Source organism: Carettochelys insculpta, chromosome 23 (genome assembly GCF_033958435.1).
Source record: "Carettochelys insculpta isolate YL-2023 chromosome 23, ASM3395843v1, whole genome shotgun sequence".
In the NCBI taxonomy this organism is placed as follows: Eukaryota; Metazoa; Chordata; order Testudines; family Carettochelyidae; genus Carettochelys; species Carettochelys insculpta.
The window spans coordinates 2463400-2470857 of record NC_134159.1 but is presented as its reverse complement, the minus strand read 5'-3'; positions in this window follow the sequence as shown (position 1 = coordinate 2470857).

Genomic DNA, 7458 nt, shown 5'->3' with positions numbered 1-7458 from the left:
TTTGGTGTCTCCTTTGAGCAACCTCCCCCCAGTTGCTGTCTGGGGTCTGGATAAGTGGAGTCAATAATCAGCAGTCCAGGAGCTGGTTGGCACCAGGGGATGTTGGGGGGATGGCCAGGGTGCCTGCTGCCTGTTGGTTTGCTAGAGAGCTGTGGATTCTGAGCTGTACTTATCATAGAATCATAGGGCTGGAAGGGACCTCATGGGGTCATCTAGTCCAGCCCCCTGCTTCAAGCAGGATAAACTCCAACTAAGTCATCCTAGCCAGGACCTTGTCAAGCCGGGACTTAAAAACCTCTAGGGATGGAGAATCCACCACCGCTCTAGGCAACGCATTCCAGTGCTTCACCACCCGCCTGGTGAAGTAGTTTTTCCTAATATCCAACCTACACCTCTCCCTCTGTAACTTCAGATCATTGCTCCTTGTTCTGCCATCCATCACCACTGAGAACAGTTTCTCACCCGCCTCTTTAGAGCTCCCCTTCAGGAAGTTGAAGGCTGCTATTAAATCACCCCTCAGTCTTCTCTTCTGTAAACTAAACAAGCCCAAATCCCTCAGCCTCTCCTCATAGGTCACGGGCTCCAGCCCCTTAATCATTATTTTGCCCTCCACTGAACCTGCTCCAGCACATCCACATTCTTTTTATACTGGGGGGGCCCAAAACTGGACACAGTATTCCAGATGTGGCCTCACCAGTGCCCAATAGAGGGGAACATCCACTTCTAGATCTGCTCACAGTGCTCCTCCTAATGCACCCGAATATGCCGTTAGCCTTCTTGGCTACAAGGACACACTGTTTACTCGTATCCAGCCTTTCATCCACCATAACCCCTAAGTCCCTTTCCGCTGTACTGCTGCTGAGCCAGTCCTCAGTCAGTCCCAGCCTGTAACAATTCTTGAGATTCTTCCATCCCAAGTGCAGGACTCTACACTTCTCCTTGTTGAACCACATCAGATTTCTTTTGGCCCAGTCCTCCAATTTATCCAGGTCACTCTGGAGCCTCTCTCTGTCCTCCAATGTATCTACCTTTCTCGCTAGCTTTGCGTCATCTGCAGACTTACTGAGGGTGCAATCCAGTCCCTCATCCAGGTCATTAATAAAGATGTTGAACAACACCAGCCCCAGAACCGAGCCTTGCGGCACTCCGCTTGAAACAGACCGCCATCCAGATATTGAGCCATTGATCGCTACCCGTTGGGCCCGGCTGTCAAGCCAGCTTTCTGTCCATCTTATAGTCCAAGGATCCAATCCATATTTCCTTAACTTATGGGCAAGAATGTTGTGGGAGACTATCAAAAGCCTTGCTCAAGTCAAGGTATATCACATCCACTGACTTCCCCATGTCCACAGAGCCTGTTACCTTGTCATAGAAGCTAATCAGATTGGTCAGGCAGGACTTGCCCTTGGTGAATTCATGTCAGGTACTTTTGATCACTCCCCTCTTCCAAGTGCTCCAAAATGTATTCCCCTGCCCCCCACTCCACCTGATGTCCTTGTTTGGGGCATGTCTGGGTATCCCCTGCAGTTCTCATCCTCCATCACCCTTGCCCTCCAGTGACTCTCTACTGACAGACCACCTGGTTCCCACTGTTGGCTGCCTTGTGCATTGTCTTTGTTGGCTGGCAATACCCTTTCCCACGTTCCACCCTTCCCTGGCCTGTCTCCATTCTCCCTTGATCTCACCGCTTCCTTCCTGGCCCTTGTCTCTTCTGTGCACCTGTAGGTTTCATGCCTGTAAGCACCATCCTTGCTCCTCTGCTCACTCTTCCAAGCACTTGCCGAGAGTCCTGCATGTAGAGTGCTGAATTCTAAGGCTGGAAGGGCCCCCGGTGGTCCCCTAGTCTCACCCTCCATGGAGCACAGCCCCACAGTCATCCCTAGGCCATGCTCCCCTGCCATGCTCTGTGTCCATTCCTTGGGGATGTCCTCTGCTCTCCGTGTGCTGGTGACCCTGCACTTTTTGAAATGAATAGAGGTCACACGGAGGAGGGTTCCGAATCCCTGTTTTGTGTGACCTGCCTGCATGTACCCAAAAGCTGATGTGCTAGCTGGTTCCCTGCTTTATCCTGCCACGTTTCTTCCATCTTCAGAGCCAGCGGGGCAGTGTGGGAATTATGGGGCCAGCTGGAGCTGCCTTTGAGGAGCAAACTCCTTCCATGCTATAGGCCTCTCAGCAGGCAGTGCTGCCTCTGCATCTTGCAGGTAGGAGAGATGGTCCCTTATTGGCTGTTGTTTGCCCACATGAGGGCAGCAATTCCTAACCAGAACAATGGAGAGTGAGCTGAGTGGCTCATGGCCCAGGGACTGTCCCCCTCTGGGAAGGGGACTCCACTAGATTTGCATTGGTTGCTGCTGTTTCCCCATATGCTGATGCGCCCTGGGAGGGCAGAGCCGGGGGTGCATCTTGTGCAGGTTGTGGGCAAGGCTGTGAGCCAGTGGTTCCCAGCCTGGGGTCCACAAGGAGATTGCAGCGAGTCTGCTGCAAAAAATAAGATAAATAAAAATGTGTCCTTGCGGGGCGGCAGCTACCATGGGACGCAGAGCAGAGCAGCTGTAATCCGCACCCACCCGTTTGCCCCCCAGGGAGACGGGCCAGGGCGTAGGTGTAACTGGCTGCTGCCTGGCACAGCAAGAGCAGCTGCCACAAGGCAGAGATTTGGGTACCACCCAGTTACCACAGTGGGACAGCGGTGCAGATGGTCGAGCAGGTGCGAGGGACGCACCTTGCTGCCCTGGCTGTTCAGGCATCACACCGCTGCAGCGGCTTTGCGGTGCCCAGGAGAGAGGCGCTAAGAGGCAGGGCCAGAGCACACAGAGGGCTGAATGCAGAGGTGCTCCAGTGTAGTCAGACAGTCTGCAATGCCCCGAGTCCCGGCTACTTGAGACGCGGCCGTGCAGCAAGTGAACCAATGACTTGCCAGGCTTTTAGCTTCCCGTGCTGCTGCAGGATGTTTTTGGGGAGACCTCCTTGTCTTGGCCCTGCTCCGAGTTCAGAGCCTGCAGCTGTGCCAGGACGCCTGCCTTTCCGGCTGCAGGGAGGGGGCTCTGCCTGGTTTTGTGCTAACGTACCACACACGGCTGTCAGCAAGAGGCTTTTGTTTGCTTGGAACAATGGCGAATCAGTGGCCTCCCCAGCAATTGGCCTCAGTGCAGCTCCTCTTTGCTGAGCGCTCTGAGGGCAGGGGGCCCTGGCAGTCAGACAGCCCTCTGTTCTCACGGGGTGTCTCCGAGGTGCAGGGGCTGGCAGCAGGGCTGTACCCTTCTGCCGGCCAGCGGGTTAACGCTGAGAGAAATGCACAGCGCTCTGGGCCCAGGCTAAGGGCCGGGCTGTGAGGCGTTTGTCAGCACTGGGGGTATGCAGGAGCCCTGGCAGCTTGTTGTGACTGGGTCTATGCCCACAGCCTGAAGGGCTGAGTTCCTCTGGCCCAGCCCCTTCTGACGAGCTGTCGGGCAGCTGCTGGACCGAGACGGCCCAGCTCGTCCTTTGCCAAACAACCTGCTGCTGGCCAAGAGGGTTTGGCTCAGATTCCAGCTTAAATGCCAGCAGCTCCACTACCATCCCCCGCCTCCCCTGCTTGCCTTTGCAAGGGAACCCTGCTGTCTTCTGCCATCTACCCTGAGAGCAGGGCAATGCACGGGGCACGAAAGGTCCTGTGCCCCCCACATGCTGGGGAGGGACAAGGGGCAGGCAGAGCAGTACCCTCCAGGGGCCTAGCAGGGAGCCTGGTGCAGGCAGCGGGGTTTGGGCTCCTCCCCCACTGGCTGGTAGCAGCAGGAAGGGAGGCTTGGGGTGGGGGTGAGGTGAAATGGCCCCTCCCAGCCAAGGGGTGGTGCAGGGGGAATTCATGTGCCAGTGCCCCCCTTGTGGCCCTCCCCAGCCGTCGCCACTTCCTGGAAGCTATCAGGAGGCACCTCTACCTGCCTGAGGCTTTTTGTTCATGCCCTGAAATCCAGGGCCAGAGAATGGGGGGACCCCAGAGCCATGTTCCCTGCAAGGTGAGTGCTCGGGCGGCCACCCTGCAGAGATTCAGGTACCACTCCCCTGATTAGCAGAGCGCCCCCAGCGGGCAGCCTGTGTTTCTGCTTGTGCTGCACATCCATGCACACAACAAAATTTATTCCACACATGGATGGAAAAAATTAGCAGGAATGTTGCCCCAGAGAGCCGCTTCCCTGGGAGTATGGGACCTTGATGCAGTCAGCAGCTCCCTGCTCACCAGGCTATGAGAACCCAGCGTCTGATTTATCCGTACGTGGCCAACAAAAGAGTGCCACCTGCCACACAGTCCCTGCCCCAAAGAAGCTCCAGCCTAAGTTGGACTTGAGGGGAAGTGGGTAGAAAGAAGGCTGTGGCATTAGGCAGTGGGGGGAATCAGTTTAGGCATGTGCCAAATTAAACACTGGTTCTCTCTCAGCCCAGAGAGCAGGAAGCCGCTGCCTGCATCAGAGCCCTGTACTCTCACTGCTCCCTTGAAGACCTGTGCGGAAGGATGCGGAATCTGGATGGGTACTGAAGAGCATACTCCAGCATCCTGCTCTACCTTGGCACCTAGCCATGCCCTCCTGCTAGGTACCCAGGTGTGCTGGGGACAGGCATCCAGAGGTGTTTTAGGATGCTGGTAAACTGCACAGTTGGTTGCTTGACCACCTTTTGGTTCAGTGCAAAATCTATTCAAGATCCCAAAGAACCAATTTTGATCATGCTCATTGCTACAAGTCAATGAGTGTAAAATACCAGAAAGGTTCAATTCGGTAGCTGGCTCCAGGCAGAGATGTTAAATTTGCCTTCCACAAAGGTGTGGGCCCCAAGTGCTGCACTTTCACTTTGAGAACTTCCAGGCTGACTGTACAAGACATAAAACTCCTTACACATTCCTAAAATCCAGCCCACCAGCTTGGCCTCAGTCCTCAACTTGGCCTGCGCCTGCCTTTATCCGTGTTGGATTCTAGCGTTCCAGACACTGGGCCATGAAGGTACCTGCTAAAACTGTCTCTCTTGATAAGTTCCCATCGGCTTATTCTAAAAGCTGGGTGGTTTTGTTGCAGGGCATTGTGGGAAGTAGTTTAACCTGACTGAACAGCATGCTGGGAAAAACATAGGCCAAGTCAGCTCTCGTCACTGCCAGGCCACTGTATAACGTGTGTGCTAACCTAACATCTGGGCTAGGCCAACAAGGAGCTTTCTTTACCCCCAGCAGCTGGAGCCAAAAGCAGATTGGACCACATAGGGCAGAGGGTCTTTGCGGGGTTTGTAGCTGGCCTAAGCCTTAGCCCAGAAGTATTAGCACTGTGCAAATAACAATCACCCCTACCAAGGCAGGGAATCCAGTCTGACTCTGAAGGAGAAAGCTGCTGTGACCTCAGGAAGCATCTCCATCCCCCAGAAAAACAGGGCTTTTTTGCTCCAGCCCCACCAGGGAAGGTAGGTGTGGAAGGCTTCTGACATTCACTTGCGTGTGCTCCTGCCAGTGCCAGCCAGGCCAGGGTCCTGGGCAAATAACCTACTGGAAAAAGCCCTTCACTTGCCCAACGTGGCTGTGGCGTCCAACGGTATCGTGATCAAAGCCAAGCTCTTTCTCACACGGAAAACGTGCCATGTCTGTGACTTCCAGAGGGAGGAGCTCTATGGGCAAGTTTGGGCAAGTCGGTATCATGGTATAGTGCCCACTTCTGACATCGTTAGTGCAGCATCAAATCGGGTGGTTTTGGTGGGACTGCCAGCGGCACAAGGCACTGCTGAGGGCAGCACGGCTCGTGGCGTTGAATAGCAGTGGGTGTGTATTCCAGCAGCTGGATGGAGAGGTGAGTTGCAGGCAGGCAGGTGTGGTGGGGACAGGGACAAGGAAGAGAAGTGGATGATGCAAGGTTCAGGTTTTAGATAAAGCGGCGTCTCCTGTGCGTTAGGTATGTTTTCAAGGCTGTTGACCGAATTTCTAGCAAGAGACACATTTTTCTGTACCACTTTGGAGGGGGTTGGGAGTCTGAAGCCGGTGCCCTGCACCAAGGTCTTGGCTTTTGATGAAGGCACCTCGAACATCTGCCAGCGAATGCTGGACCAAGGTGGTGTATGGATTTATATTAGACAGACTTTGGGTTTGCGGAGCAAAAGCCAGTGCTTGGATTAGTTTTACTCATCTGAAGAACGTTCCTCCTTGTGCTCCTTGAGGAGACAGTTAGCCAAGACTGGGATGAAAAACAGGACCACTCCTTCGAAGGCATGTGCGATAGAGCTGACCCAAAACGGTCAACGGTGCGGTGCCAGCATGGCACCTGTGGCCTTGTGCTGTGGCTCTGTGGTGGTCTTGGCTCTGTCTGAGCTGCAATGAGCTGGGAAATGGCTGCCAACCCACCTGCCCTGGTAGACTATGTGTCCAAGAGAAAAACAGAAGCCAAACAACAGCCCGGCCGAGGTGTTACCGCCTGGGGGCAGCAAGAGCAGCATTGCACTGGTGAGAGAGAGCTCAAGAACTTCTGCTTTGCAGCCTCTGCTCTGTGGTGGGAGCCCTGGGCTGTGGTGTGGGGAGCAGACGAGCCAGTCCAATCACTGCTTAGAGCTGTGGTTCCCTAGCAGAGCCACTGTGGGCCCTGCAAAGCTGCCCCCCTCCTCCCCCCACCTGGTGTGAGGTGGCTCAAAATGGACCAATGTCTGGAAAAAGAGTGAGGCTACTGAACGACTTGTGAGGTAGGAGCCTGAGCGCCTTAGAGGAGCTAGGCCTGAGGTGACATCTACACTACAACCCAACGCCAACCCCGCCGTGGCCAGTGCCAGAGCCAGGGCCCCAGCGGTAGCTCATGCTGAGGCGCTAAAGGTGGCTGTGCAGGTGTTCCCTCTGGATGGTGCCTGGGTCTGACTCCCAGTGAGGGGAGCCTGGAGCTGCATCAGTAAGACCCTCTCCCTCTCCCTGTTTAGTGCAGTAGCCCTGGGACTGGCTGGCCCTGGGTTGCTGTACAATGTAGCATCCAGCCCCTTTTGCACATTCAGAGCCTTGCGACTGCAACCAGTCAAAGTAGCCCCTGCTGGGGAAAGGTCCTTCCAGTCAGGGCCCCGAGGCCGAGGCTGAAAGGGCCCCAATGAGCCCTTGGGCCGGCCCTGGGCACAGCAGGCTGACAGGCTGGACGGGGGCTGTTGTGAGGTGGGTGGCCTGCCCAATGCTCAGAGAGAGTGTGTGTGTGTGTGTGTGTGTGTGCACGTGTGCGCATGCACACCAGCCCAGGCCCATGCTCTGCCACCTCTGCGCCCACAGCTCCGACCTGGGCACGGCCGCCCCAAAGAACAAGAGGAACATTCTGAGCTACAGGCCCAAGCGGGGGCGAGAATTGCTCCCTGCTGGGCTCCGGCAGCCCCGGCCATTAGCATAACCATCCGGAGAATGTGAGTACGGACAGAGCCTCATGGAAGTGCCCTGCCGGGCTGATGAATAATATTTGAGGAGATGGAAGCAAGACTGTACCAAAC